Source organism: Scyliorhinus torazame, chromosome 20 (genome assembly GCF_047496885.1).
Source record: "Scyliorhinus torazame isolate Kashiwa2021f chromosome 20, sScyTor2.1, whole genome shotgun sequence".
Lineage (NCBI taxonomy): Eukaryota > Metazoa > Chordata > Chondrichthyes > Carcharhiniformes > Scyliorhinidae > Scyliorhinus > Scyliorhinus torazame.
In genome coordinates, this window is record NC_092726.1 from 41,304,172 (window position 1) to 41,322,721 (window position 18,550).

The following is an 18,550-nucleotide window of genomic DNA, read 5'->3' on the forward strand; positions in this document are numbered from 1 at the left end:
TGCCAATTTTCCTGAACTAAAAATATCCGCCTCATCCTCCACCTTTGTCAACCATCTGATCAAAAATCCTTTCTGATAATTGCACTTCAACTTCATCTTCACTCTCTGAATTCCCCTCCTGTCTTAACCTGTGACTTTGCGACCTTGTAACGACAGAATCCGGAAAAATACTTCGACACTTCAGTTGTCTGATTTTCCACTGGATTATCAACCACCGTGGGCATCACTCCCACCTGCGATTCAGCTATATCATTACCCAAGATAAACTGTATTCCTGGACAAGATAGTTTCTCTATTACTCCTACTACCACCTCACGCCTCTTCACTGGACTTTCCAACCTTACCTTATATAATTGAACACTACTCCTCTCACCCTGAATTCCACATATTACCACCTTTTCTGGCAGCATTCTTCCCAAACTACATAACTCCTCATCTCCTACCATTAAAGATTGATTAGCTCCCGTATCTCTTAAAATTGTGACTTCTTTACCTACTCCTCATGATACACATGAGTAACCTTTACCAACACAAGTAAATTCTTTAAATAGATCTGGCACCATTTGATCAATTACCTCTTGATCAGGTGTACAATCGTTTGCACCTCCTTCGCTTCATTTGGGCTTTCCTTTACCACTTTAACGACCCCCACTGTCTTACCACATCTTACCCCTGTTTTACCACATCAGCCTTCCCAGCGCTTTTCTTCAAGCACCAACACTGTGACTTTACATGGCCTAGTTTATTACAGTGAAAACATTTGAACCTTTTCAAGTCTCTTCCACCCTCCTGGATTTTTACTCTGAGGTACACTCTCCTTATTATATCCCATCACATCACCTTTACTTTTACCACTTGAGTATTTCTCATGTCCCCAGTTTCTATCCCTCACAGGCTGAAACTGATGTCGGAAACCAAGCTTTGATTTATGAACTAATTCATAATCATCTGCCATTTTGCTGCTAATCTCGCAATTTTAACCCTCTGTTCTTGCACATGAGTGCTTACTGCATCAGGAATTCAATTTTAAACTCCTCCAAAAGTATAATTTCTCTGAGAGCTTTGTACGTTTGGTCTATTTTCAAATCCCTTATCCACCTATCAAAATTAATTTGTTTGAGCCTTTCAAACTCCATGTATGTATGACCAAATTCTTTCTTTAATTTTCTAAACCTTTGTCAGTGAGCTTCGTGCCCGAGTTCATATGCACCTACGATGGATTTTGTCACCTCCTCATACGTCCCAGATACCTCCTGCGGTAGTGATGCAAACACTTCACTGGCTCTACCTTCCAGCTTTGTTTGAATCAGTAATACCCACATGTCCTGTGGCCATTTTATTTGTTTTGCCACCTTCTCAAATTAAATGAAAAAGGCTTCTACCTCCTTCTCGTCAAACCTTGGCAATGCTTGGACATATTAAAAAACTATTCCACCAAGCCTTCAACTTTGACGCTCTTTCTCACTATCCTCATCACTATCATCCAACTGTACGTTTCCCTTTGCGTCTACCAATTTTAACTGACTGTCATGTTTCATGGCTCTTTTCTGAAGTTCAAACTCTCTCTCTTTATTTTTCCCCCTGATCTGTATCTCCCTTTCTCTTTCTCTTTGTTCTGCTGGGGCTATTCTTCCTTTTCAACTTTATTCTCTCGCTTTTTCTATTTCTTCTCTCTCTCTCATTCATTTCCGTCTCTCTCCCTTTCTTATTCCTCTCTATCTCTTTCTTTCTCCCTTTCTTTTTCCTACAGCAAACTAAAGGCATTTAATCAGTGCCCTACAGTAAATCAAATGTACAGAAACAGTGCCCAGAATAAATCCAAAGTATTTAAACAGTGCACTGCAGTAAATCAAATATAATTAAATAGCGCACAACAGTCCATCAATTGTATTTAAACAGTGCCCTCGAGTCAATTAAATGCATTTCAACAGTGCCCGACTGTAAATCAAATGCATTTAATCAGTGCCCTAAGTTAAATCAAATGTATTTAAACAATGCCCTGCAGTAAACCAAACGTTTTTGAACAGTGCTTTATAGTAAATCAAATGCATTTAAATAGTGCCCTACAGTAAATGAAATGGATTTAAACAGCGACACAGTAAATCAAATGTATTTAAACAGGCGCTGCAATAAATCAAATGCGTTTAAACAATGCCCTACCGGAAACTAAATGCATTTAAAAAGTGCCCTGAAGTAAATCAAATGCATTCAAACAGTGCCCTACAGTGAGCCAAATATATTTAAATCGTGATTTATAGTAAATTAATTGCATTTAAACAGTGCCTGACAGGAAATCAAAAGTATTTAAATTTGTGCCCTAGAATAAATTAAATGCGTTTACACAGTGTCCGACACGAAATCAAACGCATTGAAACAATGCCCTACAGTAAGTCAAGTGCATTTAAACAGTGCCCGACAGCAAACTAACGGCATTTAAACAGTGCCCTGCAGTAAATCAAATGCATTTAAACAGTGCCCCAGAATACATCCAAAGTATTTAAACAGTGTACTGCAGTAAATCAAATATAATTAAATAGCGCACAACAGTCCATCAAATGTATTTAAACAGTGCCCTCGAGTCAATTATGCATTTAAACAGTGCCCTACAGTAAATCAAATGCATTTGAACAGTGGCCTAAAATAAGTCAATTATATCTAAACAGTGCCAAATGTATTTAAACAGTTCTTTATAGTAAATTAAATGCATTTAAACAGTGCCGACAATAAATCAAATGTATTTAAACAGTGCCCCGACAGTCAATTAAATGCGTTTAAACACTGCGCTAGAGTAAAACAAATACTTTTAAACAGTGCACCACAGTAAATTAAATGCATTTAAACAGTGCCCTCCAGTAAATCAAATGCATTTAAACAGTGCCCGATACTCAAATGCATTTAAACATTGCCCTCCTGTAAATCAAAAGCATTTAAACAGTGTTCTACGTTAAATCAAATGCATTTAAAATGTGCCCTACAGTAAATCAAATGCATTTAAACCGTGCCCTACAGTAAATCAAATGCATTTAAACAGTGCCCAACAGTAAATCAAATGCATTTAGTTCCCTACAGTAAACTAATTGCATTTAAACAGTGCCCGATACTCAAATGCATTTAAACATTGCCCTCCTGTAAATCAAAAGCATTTAAACAGTGTTCTACGTTAAATCAAATGCATTTAAACAGTGCCCTACAGTAAATCAAATGCATTTAAACAGTGACATAGTAAATCAAATGTTTTTAAACAGGCGCTACAATAATTCAAATACATTTAAACAGTATCCTACAGTGAACTAAATGCATTTAAAAAATGCCCTGCATTGAATCAAATGCATTCAAACAGTGCCCTACAGTATACGAAATGCTTTTAAACAGTTTCTGACAGTTAACTAAATGCATTTAAAGAGTTCCCAACACTCAAATGCATATAATTAGTGCCCTACAGTAAATTAAATGAATTTAAACAGTGCCCTGTTGTAAACCAAATGCGTTTAAAGAGTGCAGTGAAGTAAGTGAAATGCATTTAAACTGTGCCTTACAATAAATCAAATGCATTTTAACAGTGCCCATAGTAAATAAATGCATTTAAACAGTGCCCTACAGTAAATCAAATGCATTTATACAGTGCCCTACAGTAAACCAAATGCATTTAAACAGTGCCCTGCAGTAAATAAAATGCATTTAAACAGTGCCCTACAGGAAATCAAATGCATTTATACAGTGCCCTACAGTAAACCAAATGCATTTAAACAGTGCCCTATAGTCAATCAAATGTATTTAAACAGTGCCCTACAGTCAAACGGACCTTATTTAAACAGAGCCTTACAGTAACACACCAATTAAAAGTGCCCTACTGTAATCGGACTTAAAATGTGCCCGATAATAAATCATGTTTTTAAACATTAAACATGTTTATGTCAAGCGAATTTCTTTGGAGACCTAAAACACACCTTTCCCGAGGCCAGTATATGCCCTTCCAGAAACTGAACGGGATCCAGCCAAAATAATACTGTTCCATATTTCTATCCAGCATATTAATTCTGCTCCATTTTAATATGCAGCCATATTAAAACGGCTCCATATTAATACTGTTCCATATTAATACTCTTCCACATTAATACTGTTCCATATTAATACTGTTCCATATTCGTGCTGCTTCATTTTAAGACCATTGCAAATGAGTACTGTTATATATTTATGTCCAGCATATAAACATTGTTCCATTTTAATACTCGCTCATATTATAACTTTTCAATATTAGTAGTGTTCCATATTAATACTGTTCTATATGATTACTGTTCCATATTAATATCCAGCCATGTTAACACTGTTCCATATTAGTACTGTTCCATATTAATATCTGGCCATTTTAAAAGCCGGCTATATTAACACTGTTCCACAGTAATACAGTTCCATATTAACATCCAGCCACATTCCATATTAATAATAATTATCTTTGTCACAAGTAGTCTTACATTAACACAACAACGAAGTTACTGTGAAAAGCCCTTCGTCGCCACATTCTGGCGCCTGTTCGGGTACACAGAGGGAGAATTCAGAATGTCCAATTCACCTAACAAGCACGTCTTTCGCGCCTTGTGGGAGGAAACCGGAGCACCCGCAGGAAATGCACGCAGACACCGGGAGAACATGCAGGCTCCGCAAAGAGAGTGACCCAAGCTCGGAATCAAATCTGGGACCCTGGAGCTGTGAAGATATGGTTCCATATTAATACTGTTCCATAATAGTGCTGTTCCATATTGATATTCAGCCATATTAATACTATTCCATATTAATACGGTTCCAAGTTAATATGCAGCCATATTAATACTGCTCCATATGAATAATGTTCCATATTAATATCCAGCCACATTAATGCTGTTCCATATCAATATGGTTCCATATTAATATGCAGCCAGATTAATACGTTTTTGCTCAATGCCTGCTACCCCGCCCCCCACATGGAGGTTGGACATGGCCCGACATGCCCATAAGGCTTTGTGCAAGAAAATATCACAGGCCACAGATGACTATATTGTTAATAACTAGAATGGGGAAGTCCCGCCCTTCACGCACTGGGAGGCCACGAAGGCTGTGATCAGGGGTGATATCATGGCCAAGAACGCACGTAGAGACAAGGTAGAGAGGGCGGCTAGGCGACAGTTGTGGACTCCATACTGGAGGTAGACAGGCGATACTCTGAGATCCCGACAAAGGAACTCCTGGCGGAGGGGAAAAAGCTACAAATGGTCTTTGATCTGCTCTCCACGAGGGAAGCATTGCAGCAACTCCGCCAGGTACGGGAGACCCTTTACGAACACGGAGATAAAGCCAACCACTGCTGGTTCGCCAGCTGAGAAAGCAGGCAGCCACGGGGGTAATAGCTCAGATTAGAAGCAGCAGACCGAATCCAGTGGCAGAGCCAAAAAGTGTCTACGAGGCATTTGAGACCTTCTACCGGGGGCTATTTACCTACAAGCCCTCAGCTTAGGGATGAAACAGTTCATCGATGGACGGGACACGCCAGTTGTGAGACAGGCTGAAAATGGGACTGGAAGCACCAGTAAAACTGGGAGAAGGATAGCGCAGTGGTGAGCCCTCGTTCCCCATGGTCCCGCCCGCCCCACACATCGCTGTGACGATGGATGTGGCTGTCCTGCAACCCAGTTGTGTGTAGAAGCTGGGATTCGTCTTTCTGGAGCGCAGGAGGTTATGGGGAATTTAAACAAGTCTTCAACGTCATAAAGATTTTTTTTTAATGATAGAAATGGATAGATCCTCTGCCCCCAATTGCTCGACTGCATAAATCCCACCTTAGTTAGTGTCGCGATCCACCGGACTTTCCACAATACCATATCCAGCAAGACTCAGGAAGAATAATTGTTTTCCTATCCAGCCGACTGTCCTATATTGAAGAAGCTGGTGAACTTTAGAAGGACAATTCTGCCTTCCTATCCACACTGGTAATTAGGAGAGCAAAAACGGTACATGAAAGCATACAGGCAGGTAAAATGAACGAACGTCCTAATTAATTTTACCAGCTCATTAAGGGTAAAAGGATAACTAGGGAAATAGCCGGAAAACATGGGCTATCGCTTCTCGGCCTTTTGGTTCAGATCAAGTGTAGTATCTGTTCTTATCAGTTTAATATCTGGTATGTCCCTTATCGGGGGACCGAATATTAAATTGATTTTTGGGACACGGAGATGGTTCAGGGGCTTTCTTGCTCCGCTCCAGGCATCAACCTGGTCTTGCAATGTTTCCAGGAATGGTGCCTTCACCCCGCTTTGGGTACAAATAGTGCAAAAGCAGAAAATGGCGCAAAACCTGGCTTCCCCTCTTCTCTCTTGTCCAGTTGTCTCATCCTACCCCTGGTCTTCCTGCAGGTGGCAGTCGGCCAGTAGGAGGCAGTGGTCAGAGAAGAACACCGGCGTTACGTCGGTGGACCTGACCGTGAAAGCTCGGGACACAAAAAAGAAGTCTATCCTGGAGCGGACGGACCCGTCTGGCCGTGACCATGTGTATCTACGCTGCGCGCCGTCTGCAGGGTTGCTGCAGACGTCGAGCAGCTTGGCGTCTTTTACCGTTTCCATCAGGAGTCTGGACGTAGCGTCTAGTTTGCTGTCGGCTTTGCTGGATCGTCCAGCCGCATCGATGATGCAGTTGAAGTCAGCACCCAGGATGACCGGCTTGGAGGTGGCCAACAGCAGTGGGAGTTGCTGAAGAACTGACAGCCGCTCACTTTTTACGGCCGGGGCGTACACATTAATAAGTCTGAGAGGGGTGTTTTTGTATTTCACGTCTGCTACGAGGAGGCGCCCGCCCACCACCTCCTTAACGTCGGAGATGGTGAAGTTGCCTCCCCGCAGCAGAATACCCAGGCCGGAGGAGCGGCAGTCGTTTCCTCCTGACCAGATGGATGGCCCGTGGGACCACCAGCTCGACCAGCGTCTGTAGTTGCTGAGGTGCGGAATTCCGCACTCCTGCAGGAACAGTAGGTCAGCTTTTACATTTGCCAAATAGTTGAGTGTGGCTACACACCGCGAAGTATCTTTGATGCTTCGCACATTTATGGATGCAATTTTTAAACCCATTATAAAAAGATAGATTTACCCGTCTCAAGAGTCCAGAGTCTATACAGTTGGCTGTTCCAGCTGTTAAATGTTCCCCAGCATGCCGGTGGTGCTCGCAAACTTTAGCACAGTTGCAGGGCTGAGAAAACTGTTCTGGTCCGTACTGGCCGCGTGATTTTGATGCAGATGCATTGGGGGGCGGGGGGGGGGGTGGTGTAGCCCTGGGGTTCGTCGTGGCAGTCAGTAGGTGTTGGGGTTGCAGGCCGGTCTTCACCTGGGTTGTTGCTGCTCGTTACTATCGGGGGTTGGTCTGTGACCTTGTTTTCTTCCCGGTCGGTGGTCTGGGGGGTCTGTGCCTTCCGTTCCACGTTGGTGCTTTGCCTCTTTATCTCAGGCCGATTCTTGTCCTGTTTTCCCTCATCGGATGAGGTGTCGGCACGAAGTGCGCCGGCTGAGAGGTGTCGCTTTTTGCCACTACCCCTCAGGGGGTTCTTCAGTTTGTTTTTTTGTTTCCTCTTACGTTTGTCCCTGTTCACGGTTTCCCAGGGCTCTTTATTCTTTGTCCCATCCTCTTCCTCTTCCATTGAGTGTTCCTCATCAGATGGGGCTGGGGTTGGGTTGTCAGGAGGTGCTGGGGCCTCCTCTTTTTGTTGGGGGCCCTTCTGTTGCTTTTCCTCATTCTGAACCGTGGTGTCTTTTTCGGTGGAGGGTGTATGCACCTCCTCTCTGGTCGCCTTTTTGACTCCGCTGCTGATGATCTGTGCATATGTCGCCCCGCGTTTCGGGCAGGCCCTGTAAAGATGGCCGGCCTCCCCACACAGGTTGCAGCACTTGTCTTCCTTGCAGTCCTTAGTCATGTGTCCCTCCTGCCTGCAGTTCTTGCAGAAGGTCACACTGCAGTTTGCGGCAACATGCCCCGTTTTGCCACAGGCGTGGCATACTCGTGGCTGTCCCACGTAGTAGAGGTAGCCACGATTTACTCCAATGGCGAAATTTGAGGGGGGATGCAGGATGGCTCCGTTGCTGTCCGTTCTTAGGGTCACCTTGACCTGGTGCTCACTTGTCCAGATGCCGAAGGTGTCTTTCACTTGCACGCTGTCACTTTCAGTTCAGCGTACCTGGCGAGGAACGTGAGCACATCAGACACAGGGACGTGGGGTTTGTACGTGTGCAGTGTAACAACCCGATTTCGCTGTGCCGGTAGCGTAAACAGAGGCTCCGCAGTCAGGATCGACAGGGGACTCTGGTTACCTTTTTCCTAGAAGACGTTCAAGAATTTGATGCACGCTGCGACGCTCTTGAAGGTGACATCAAAGAAACCATTCTTGGGGAAGTTTTGCAAGCAGAAGATTTCTGTTGCTTTAAACCCACAACACTCGAGCAGCACCCGCTTCACGAAGAGTATCCGATCCAAAGGTGACTCTCCTTCCGTTTTCTTCACTGTGACTCGGACAGTGTTTCGCACTCCCCAGCCTGGTGGTCGGGATGCAGCTGCATCCATAGCTCGTACGTTGGGTCTGAACTGTTTCGGCGTTAGGCCTAAACCAGAGGTTTAGGCCAGTATGTAGATCCACCAATAGCAGCCGGGCTCCAAACGTTTCCTCTTTGACGACTTCAATTCCTCCGAGTTCTCCAATCCACGATCGTCATCGAGATCCTCAGCTTCCAACGATTAAATGAGACTACACTTGATCTCAGGCAAAAGGCCGAGAAGCGATAGCCAATATTTTCCGGCTATGGCTCTTGTCCTCCTCGTCCACCGACTTTCAGGAGCACCTTGCTGCGCTCGACTGTGCTTTGGAACTTTTAGTCTACGGTCACTGTTGGTCAAGAGACCTCCAGCTTGGCCGAGCACGGTGCAGTCTGTGCATGCAGAACCAGTAAAACACAACAGGAAGACATCGTCTGGCAAGCCGCCCCCTGTCGTCACCAGATTAAATGGAGACGCTGTGAAGTCCCAGTGACACCCAACGGAGGGAGTCGAAGAAATCTCCACCTTTGCCGAACAAAGGGCAATCCGTGCAAGCAGCGAGTACTGGCGGAATCCAACAGGGGGCAATGTCTAGTCTCCCTGAGCTCCACCCTGGCGTGTTGGTCGTGGAGTCACGAGAACGAAAAGAGACGCCGTGAAGGTATACCTACATCCAAATCAGGATGCCGCTCAGTCTGTCGCCACACTTCCCCGTTGTGCAGGATGAAGGGATGTGGTAACTGAAGTGAGGAGAAGGCAAGTCGGCATCCGAGGGTGAGGGTGAGTGGCCTGTAAAAAGCAGCAGGATATCTGTTTGGCATATCAGCTGAAAACGGAGCCTGGCTGCCGCAAGTCCGCGAGCCCTTAGGCTCACGACATTAGTGCGCGAAGCACCCGCCAGCAGAAAAGCTACCAATGCTCTGGAGCCTGAAATTTTTTTAATTGGTCAGGATGAGACAACTGGACAAGACAGAAGAGGGGAAGCCAGGTTTTGCGCCATTTTCTGCTTTTGCACTATTTGTGCCCAGAGCGGGGTGAAGGCACCATTCCTGGAAACATTGCAAGACCAGGTTGATGCCTGGAGCGGAGCAAGAAAGCCCCTGAACCATCTCCGTGTCCCAAAAATCAATTTAATATTCGGTCCCCCGAAGGGGACATACCAGATATTAAACTGATAAGAACAGATACTACACTTGATCTGAACCAAAAGGCCGAGAAGCGATAGCCCATGTTTTCCGGCTATTTCCCGAGTTATCCTTTTACCCTTAATGAGCTGGTAAAATTACTTAGGACGTTCGTTCATTTTACCTGCCTGTATACTTTCATGTACCGTTTTTGCTCTCCTAATTTCCTGAAGTTCCCAGTCCACATTGCGACCCCGGCCCCGGGTCACTGGCCGCGTGTAGTTTGCACATTCTCCCCGGTTCTGCGTGAGTCTCACCCCACAACTCAAAGATGTGAGAGGTAGGTGGATTAGCCAACATAAATTGGAAAAATTATTGACTACTCTAAATTTTAAGAACTGTGTATTTCATTGTAAAACAAAAAAGAGGCTGTCAGAGACCCCAGAGATTGTTCTACACGGTGAATCTGTGCAGTGCAGAGTCCAGGAGGCTGCAATCCGGTGTCACAGTAGTTTGCACGCTTGCCTCAGCGCGCCAGCAACCCAGGTTCAATTCCAGCCTCGGATGTCTGTCCATGTGGAGTTTGCACTTTCTCTGACACGGTTTCCTCTGGGTTCTCTGTTTTCCTCCCACAGTCCAAATATGTGCAAGTCAGGTGGATTCGCCGTGCTAAATTGCCCTTTAGGTTAGTTTGGGTTGCGGGAATGTGGATAGGGTGGCGGTGTGGGCTTAAATAGGTTGCTCTTTCTAAGGGCTGGTGCAGACTCGTTGGGCCGAATGACCCGCCTTCCGCTCTGTAGGGATTCTATGATTCTATAAAGAATCGTAACCTGCATTCGAGCCTGACGTGGGATTTCGAAACAATCCAAGGCGAATGGCACAGGCAGATTGGCTTCTGAAGTACAGCTTGGGTCAGTGGGTGTGGACAGTGGTTGGGAAATGAAACACATACATGTTCGGCTGCAGGGCAGGTGCATGTGTCCGTTGGAGCACCAGGTTAGAACGGAAGAGCGAAATATTACTCCAGACTATATCTGGATGTGTTCAGCAGAGCGCACTGGGGACACGCAGATCTCGTACAGCTCAGCTTGATCTGTTTTTATGAACAATAGAGCCAAAAATGACACAGAAAAGTCAGTCCAAAGTATATCTCGACGTAGTGCACTGATGTGTGAACAGCAGTGTGGATAGGAAGGCAGAATTGTCCTTCTAAAGTTCACCAGCTTCTTCAATATAGAACAGTCGGCTGGATAGGAAAACAATTATTCTTCCTGAGCATAGCTGGATATGGTATTGTGGAAAGTCCGGTGGATTGGGACACTAACTAAGGTGGGATTTATGCAGTCGAGCAATTGGGGGCAGAGGATCTATCCATTTCTATCTTAAAAAAAAATCTTTATGACGTTGAAGACTTGTTTAAATTCCCCCTAACCTCCTGCGCTCCAGAAAGACGAATCCCAGCTTCTACACAAAACTGGGTTGCAGGACAGCCACATCCATCGTCACAGGGATGTGTGGGGCGGGCGGGACCATGAGGAACGAGGGCTCACCACTGCGCTATCCTTCTCCCAGTTTTACAGGTGCTTCCAGTCCCATTTTCAGCCTGTGTCAGAACTGGCGTGTCCCATCCATCGATGAACTGTTTCATCCCTAAGCTGAGGGCTTGTAGGTGAATAGCCCCCGGTAGAAGGTCTCAAATGCCTCGTAGACATTTTTTGCCTCTGCCACTGGATTCGGTCTGCTGCTTCTAATCTGAGCTATTACCCCCGTGGCTGCCTGCTTTCTCAGCTGGCGAACCAGCAGTGGCTGGCTTTATCTCCGTGTTCGTAAAGGGTCTCCCGTACCTGGCGGAGTTGCTGCAATGCTTCCCTCGTGGAGAGCAGATCAAAGTCCATTTGTAGCTTTTTCCTCTCCGCCAGGAGTTCTTTGTTCGGGCCCTCAGAGTATCGCCTATCTACCTCCAGTATGGATTCCACAACTGTCGCCTATCCGCCCTCTCTACCTTGTCTCTACGTGCGTTCTTGGCCATGATATCACCCCTGATCTCAGCCTTCGTGGCCTCCCAGAGCGTGAAGGGCGGGACTTCCCCATTCTATTTATTAATAATATAGTCATCTGTGGCCTGTGATATTTTCTTGCACAAAGCATTCTGGGCAAGTCGGGCCATGTCCAACCTCCATGTGGGGGCGGGGTAGCAGGCATTGAGCAAAAACGTATTAATCTGGCTGCATATTAATATGGAACCATATTGGTATGGAACAGCATTAATGTGGCTGGATATTAATATGGAACATTATTCATATGGAGCAGTATTAATATGGCTGCATATTAACTTGGAACCGTATTAATATGGAATAGTATTGATATGGCTGAATATTAATATGGAACAGTACTAATATGGAACAGTATTAATATGGAACCATATCGTCACAGCTCCAGGGTCCCAGATTTGATTCCTAGATTGGGTCACTCTCTTTGCGGAGCCTGCATGTTCTCCCGGTGTCTGCGTGCATTTCCTGCGGGTGCTCCGGTTTCCTCCCACAAGGCCCGAAAGACGTGCTTGTTAGGTGAATTGGACATTCTGAATTCTCCCTCTGTGTCCCCGAACAGGCGCCAGAATGTGGCGACGAAGGGCTTTTCACAGTAACTTCGTTGTTGTGTTAATGTAAGACTACTTGGGACAAAGATAATTATTATTAATATGGAATGTGGCTGGATGTTAATATGGAACTGTATTAGTATGGAACAGTGTTAATATAGCCGGATATTAAAATGGCCAGATATTAATATGGAACAGTACTAATATGGAACAGCTTTAACATGGCTGGATATTAATATGTAACAGTAATCATATAGAACAGTATTAATATGGAACACTACTAATATGGAAAAGTTATAATATGAGCGAATATTAATATGGAACAATGTTTATATGCTGGACATTAATAGGGAACAGTACTCATTTGTAACGATCTTAAAATGAAGCAGCACGAATATGGAACAGTATTAATATGGAACAGTATTAATGTGGAAGAGTATTAATATGGAACAGTATTAATATGGAGCCGTTTTAATATGGCTGCATATTAAAATGGAGCAGAATTAATATGCTGGATAGAAATATGGAACAGTATTATTTTGGCTGGATCCCGTTCAGTTTTTGGAAGGGCATATACTGGCCTCGGGAAAGTTGTTTTTTAGGTCTCCAAAGCAATTCGCTTTACATAAACATGTTTAATGTTTAAAAACATGATTTATTATCGGGCACATTTTAAGTCCGATTACAGTAGGGCACTTTTAATTGGTGTGTTACTGTAAGGCTCTGTTTAAATAAGGTCCGTTTGACTGTAGGGCACTGTTTAAATACATTTGATTGACTATAGGGCACTGTTTAAATGCATTTGGTTTACTGTAGGGCACTGTATAAATGCATTTGATTTAACGTAGAACAATGTTTAAATGCTTTTGATTCACAGGAGGGCAATGTTTAAATGCATTTGAGTATCGGGCACTATTTAAATGCAATTAGTTTACTGTAGGGAACAAAATGCATTTGATTTACTGTTGGGCACTGTTTAAATGCATTTGATTTACTGTAGGGCACTGTTTAAATGCATTTGATTTACTGTAGGGCACTGTTTAAATACATTTGATGGACTGTTGTGCGCTATTTAATTATATTTTATTCACTGCAGTACACTGTTTAAATACTTTGGATGTATTCTGGGGCACTGTTTAAATACATTTGATTTACTGTCGGGCAGTTTAAATGCATTTGATTTACTGCAGGGCACTGTTTAAATGCCTTTAGTTTGCTGCCGGGCACTGTTTAAATGCACTTGACTTACTGGAGGGCATTGTTTCAATGCGTTTGATTTCGTGTCGGACACTGTGTAAACGCATTTAATTTATTCTAGGGCGCAAATTTAAATACTTTTGATTTACTGTCAGGCACTGTTTAAATGCAATTAATTTACTATAAATCACGATTTCATATATTTGGCTCACTGGAGGGCACTGTTTGAATGCATTTGATTTACTTCATGGCACTTTTTAAATGCATTTAGTTTCCGGTAGGGCACTGTTTAAACGCATTTGATTTATTGCAGCGCCTGTTTAAATACATTTGATTTACTGTGTCACTGTTTAAATGCATTTCATTTACTGTACGGCACTATTTAAATACATTTGATTTACTAGAAAGCACTGTTCAAAAACGTTTGGTTTACTGTAGGGCATTGTTTGAATGCATTTGATTTAACTTAGGGCACTGTTTAAATGCATTTGATTCACAATCGGGCACTGTTGAAATGCATATAATTGACTCGAGGGCACTGTTTAAATACAATTGATGGACTGTTGTGCGCTATTGCTGCGCTCGACTGTGCTTTGGAACTTTCAGTCTACGCTCACTGTTGGTCAAGAGACATCCAGCTTGGCCGAGCACGGTGGAGTCTGAGCATGCAGAACCAAGTAAAACACAACAGGAAGACATCGTCTGGCAAGCCGTCCCCTGTCGCCACCAGATGAAATGGAGACGCTGTGAAGGCCAGTGACACCCAACGGAGGGAGTCGAAGAAATCTCCACCTTTGCCGAACAAAGGGCAATCCGTGCAAGCAGCAAGTACTGGCGGTATCCAACAGGGGGCAATGTCTAGTCTCCCTGAGCTCCACCCTAGCGTGTTGGTCGTGGACTCAGGAGAACGAAAAGAGACGCCGTGAAGGTATACCTACATCCAAAGAGGATGCCGTTCAGTCTGTCGCCATACTTCCCCGTTGTGCAGGATGAAGGGATGTGGTAACTGAAGTGCGGAGAAGGCAAGTCGGCATCCGAGGGTGAGGGTGAGTGGCCTGTAAAAAGCAGCAGGAAATCTGTGCGGCATATCAGCTTAAAACGGAGCCTGGCTGCCGAAAGTCCTCGAGTCCATCGGCTCGCAACATTAGTGCACGAAGCTCCCGCCAGCAGAAAAGCTAGCAATGCTTTGGAGCTTGAAATGCCTTAAATTGGTCAGGATGAGGCAACTGGACAACAGAGAAAAGGGATAGGAAGGTTTTGCGGCATTTTCTGCTTTTATACATTTTCGCCCCAAAGCGGGGTGAAGGCACCATTCCTGGAAGCACTGCAAGACCAGGTTGATGCGTGGAGCGGAAGGAGCAAGCCCCTGAACCATCTCCGAGTTCTAAAAATCAATTTAATATTCGGTCCCCAGATGAGGACATATCAGATATTAAACTGATAAGAACAGATACTACACTTGATCTGAGCCAAAAGGCCGAGAAGCGATAGCCCATATTTTCCGGAAATGGCTCTTGTCCTCCTCATCCACCGACATTCAGGTGCACCTTGCTGCGCTCGACTGTGCTTTGGAACTTTTAGTCTACGCTCACTGTTGGTCAAGAAACCTCCAGCTTGGCCGAGCACGGTGGAGTCTGTGCATGCAGAAACAGTAAAACACAACACGAAGACATCGTCTGGCAAGCCGCCCCCTGTCGTCACCAGATGAAATGGAGACGCTGTGTAGGCACAGTGACACCCAACGGAGGGAGTCGAAGTAATCTCCACCTTTGCCGAACAAAGGGCAATCCGTGCAAGCAGCAAGTACTGGCGGAATCCAACAGAGGGCAATGTCTAGTCTCCCTGAACTCCACCCTGGCGTGTTGGTCGTGGAGTCAGGAGAACGAAAAGAGACGCCGTGAAGGTGTACCTACATCCAAACAGGATGCCGTTCAGTCTGTCGCCACACTTCCCCGTTGTGCAGGATGAAGGGATGTGGTAACTGAAGTGCGGAGTAGGCAAGTCGGCATCCAAGTGTGAAGGTGAGTGGCCTGTAAAAAGCAGCAGGAAAACTGTGTGGCATATCAGCTGAAAACGGAGCCTGGCTGCCGCAAGTCCGCGACTCCATCGGCTCGCAACATTCGTGCACGAAGCTCCCGCCAGCAGAAAAGCTAGTAATGCTTTGGAGCCTGAAAAGCCTTAAATTGGTCAGGATGAGACAACTGGACAAGAGCGAAAAGGGGAAGCCAGGTTTTGCGGCATTTTCTGCTTTTATACATGTTGCGCCCCAAAGCTGGGAGAGGGCACCATTCCTGAAAGCACTGCAAGATCAGGTTGATGCGTGGAGCGGAAGGAGCAAACCCCTGAACCATCTCCGAGTCCTAAAAATCAATTTAATATTCGGTCCCCAGATTGAGGACCCATCAGATATTAAACTGATAAGAACAGATACTACCCTTGATCTGAGCCAAAAAGCCGAGAAGCGATCGCCCATATTTTCCGGCAATGGCTCTTGTCCTCCTCTTCCACCGACATTCAGGTGCACCTTGCTGCGCTCGACTGTGCTTTGGAACTTTTAGTCTACGCTCACTGTTGGTCAAGAAACCTCCAGCTTGGCCGAGCACGGTGGAGTCTGTGCATGCAGAACCAGTAAAACACAACACGAAGACATCATCTGGCAAGCCGTCCCCTGACGTCACCAGATGAAATGGAGACGCTGTGAAGGCCCAGTGACACCCAACAGAGGGAGTCGAAGTCATCTCCACCTTTGCCGAACAAAGGGCAATCCGTGCAAACAGCAACTACTGGCGGAATCCAACAGAGGGCAATGTCTAGTCTCCCTGAGCTCCACGCTGGCGTGTTGGTCGTGGAGTCAGGTGAACTAAAAGAGACGCCGTGAATGTATACCTACATCCAAACAGGATGCCGTTCAGTCTGTCGCCACACTTCCCCGTTGTGCAGGATGAAGGGATGTGGTTACTGAGGTGAGGAGTAGGCAAGTCGGCATCCGAGTGTGAAGGTGAGTGGCCTGTAAAAAGCAGCAGGAAATCGGTGTGGCATATCAGCTGAAAACGGAGCCTGGCTGCCGCAAGTCCGCGAGTCCATCGGCTCGCAACATTCGTGCACGAAGCTCCCGCCAGCAGAAAAGCTAGCAATGCTTTGGAGCCTGAAAGGCCTTAAATTGGTCAGGATGAGACAACTAGACAAGAGAGAAAAGGGTAAGCCAGGTTTTGCGGCATTTTCTGCTTTTATACATTTTGCACCCCAAAGCGCAGAGAGAGAGCACCATTCCTGGAAGCACTGCAAGACCAGGTTGATGCGTGGAGCGGAAGGAGCAAGCCCCTGAACCATCTCCGAGTCCTAAAAATCAATTTAATATTCGGTCCCCAGATTGAGGACATATCATATATTAAACTGATAAGAACAGATACTACACTTGATCTGAGCCAAAAGGCCGAGAAGCGATAGCCCATATTTTCCGGCAATGGCTCTTGTCCTCCTCATCCACCGACATTCAGGTGCACCTTGCTGCGCTCGACTGTGCTTTGGAACTTTTAGTCTACGCTCACTGTTGGTCAAGAGACATCCAGCTTGGCCGAGCACGGTGGAGTCTGTGCATGCAGAACCAGTAAACACAACACGAAGACATCGTCTGGCAAGCCGTCCCCTGTCGTCACCAGATGAAATGGAGACGCTGTGAAGGCCCAGTGACACCCAACGGAGGGAGTCGAAGTAATCTCCACCTTTGCCGAACAAAGGGCAATCCGTGCAAGCAGCAAGTACTAGCGGAATCCAACAGAGGGCAATGTCTAGTCTCCCTGAGCTCCACCCTGGCGTGTTGGTCGTGGAGTCAGGAGAACGAAAAGAGACGCCGTGAAGGTGTACCTACATCCAAACAGGATGCCGTTCAGTCTGTCGCCACACTTCCCCGTTGTGCAGGATGAAGGGATGTGGTAACTGAAGTGAGGAGAAGGCAAGTCGGCATCCGAGTGTGAAGGTGAGTGGCCTGTAAAAAGCAGCAGGAAATCTGTGTGGCATATCAGCTGAAAACGGAGCCTGGCTGCCGCAAGTCCGCGAGTCCATCGGCTCGCAACATTCGTGCACGAAGCTCCCGCCAGCAGAAAAGCTAGCAATGCTTTGGAGCCTGAAAGGCCTTAAATTGGTCAGGATGAGACAACTGGACAAGAGAGAAAAGGGGAAGCCAGGTTTTGCGGCATTTTCTGCTTTTATACATTTTGCGCCCCAAAGCGGGGAGAGGGCACCATTCCTGGAAGCACTGCAAGACCAGGTTGACGCGTGGAGCGGAAGGAGCAAGCCCCTGAACCATCTCCGAGTCCTAAAAATCAATTTAATATTCGGTCCCCAGATTGAGGACATATCAGATATTAAACTGATAAGAACAAATTTTTTTTTTTTTTTTTCAAAAAAATATACTTTATTCATAAAAATTTATCATGAGCATTACAGAAACATTTCAAATTGTCTTGACTGTACATTTCCGGCAGGGTTACATGTTGCCTTGACTTTCTTTCATTCACTTTTGATATTGTCGTACACATATCACTCTTTACATTACAATTCCTTCTGAAATATTTACAGTGGCATGTTTGTTTTATACATTGGAGTGTTGGTTGCCCAGACCGAGGGGCTTTACACTGTTACCCGCCCCTCGGTGTACATTTGCTGGAAAGACTTTACACAGTGGTCTTTCCCCATTGCGCCTTGGCGGCAGTTGCCCCAAGCTTGAGTGCGTCCCTCAGCACGTAGTCCTGGACCTTGGAATGTGCCAGTCTGCAACACTCGGTCGAGGACAATTCTTTGCACTGGAAGATCAGCAAGTTTCGGGCAGACCAAAGAGCGTCTTTTACCGAGTTGATGACCTTCCAGCAGCAGTTGATATTTGTCTCGGTGTGTGTCCCTGGAAACAGTCCGTAGAGCACAGAGTCCTGTGTCACAGATCTGTTTGGGATAAACCTTGACAAATACCACTGCATCTCTCTCCAGACCTTCTTTGCAAAGGCACATTCCACAAGGAGGTGTGTGACCGTCTCATTTCCCCCACAGCCACTCCGAGGGCAGCGTGCATTGGTGCAGAGCCTTCAGGTGTGCA

General features: G+C 45.5%; 5 non-coding genes and 1 pseudogene across 5 annotated transcripts; 1 reads left to right on the forward strand and 5 right to left on the reverse strand.

Moving 5' to 3' along the window:
• Nucleotides 1–6,088: 6,088 nt before the first annotated feature.
• Nucleotides 6,089–6,279, forward strand: LOC140397830 (U2 spliceosomal RNA). Its single transcript, XR_011937258.1, has one exon. It is a non-coding gene; the product is annotated as a U2 spliceosomal RNA (small nuclear RNA).
• A 3,295-nt stretch (nt 6,280–9,574) lies between these two features.
• LOC140397848 (U2 spliceosomal RNA) lies at nt 9,575–9,764 on the reverse strand. Its single transcript, XR_011937273.1, has one exon. It is a non-coding gene; the product is annotated as a U2 spliceosomal RNA (small nuclear RNA).
• A 4,996-nt stretch (nt 9,765–14,760) lies between these two features.
• LOC140397451 (U2 spliceosomal RNA) lies at nt 14,761–14,950 on the reverse strand. The gene has a single exon (XR_011936889.1). It is a non-coding gene; the product is annotated as a U2 spliceosomal RNA (small nuclear RNA).
• A 786-nt stretch (nt 14,951–15,736) lies between these two features.
• LOC140397780 (U2 spliceosomal RNA) lies at nt 15,737–15,927 on the reverse strand. Its single transcript, XR_011937209.1, has one exon. It is a non-coding gene; the product is annotated as a U2 spliceosomal RNA (small nuclear RNA).
• A 788-nt stretch (nt 15,928–16,715) lies between these two features.
• LOC140397514 (U2 spliceosomal RNA) lies at nt 16,716–16,906 on the reverse strand. The gene has a single exon (XR_011936949.1). It is a non-coding gene; the product is annotated as a U2 spliceosomal RNA (small nuclear RNA).
• Nucleotides 16,907–17,691: 785 nt separating this feature from the next.
• Nucleotides 17,692–17,872, reverse strand: LOC140397227 (U2 spliceosomal RNA; annotated as a pseudogene).
• Nucleotides 17,873–18,550: the final 678 nt, after the last annotated feature.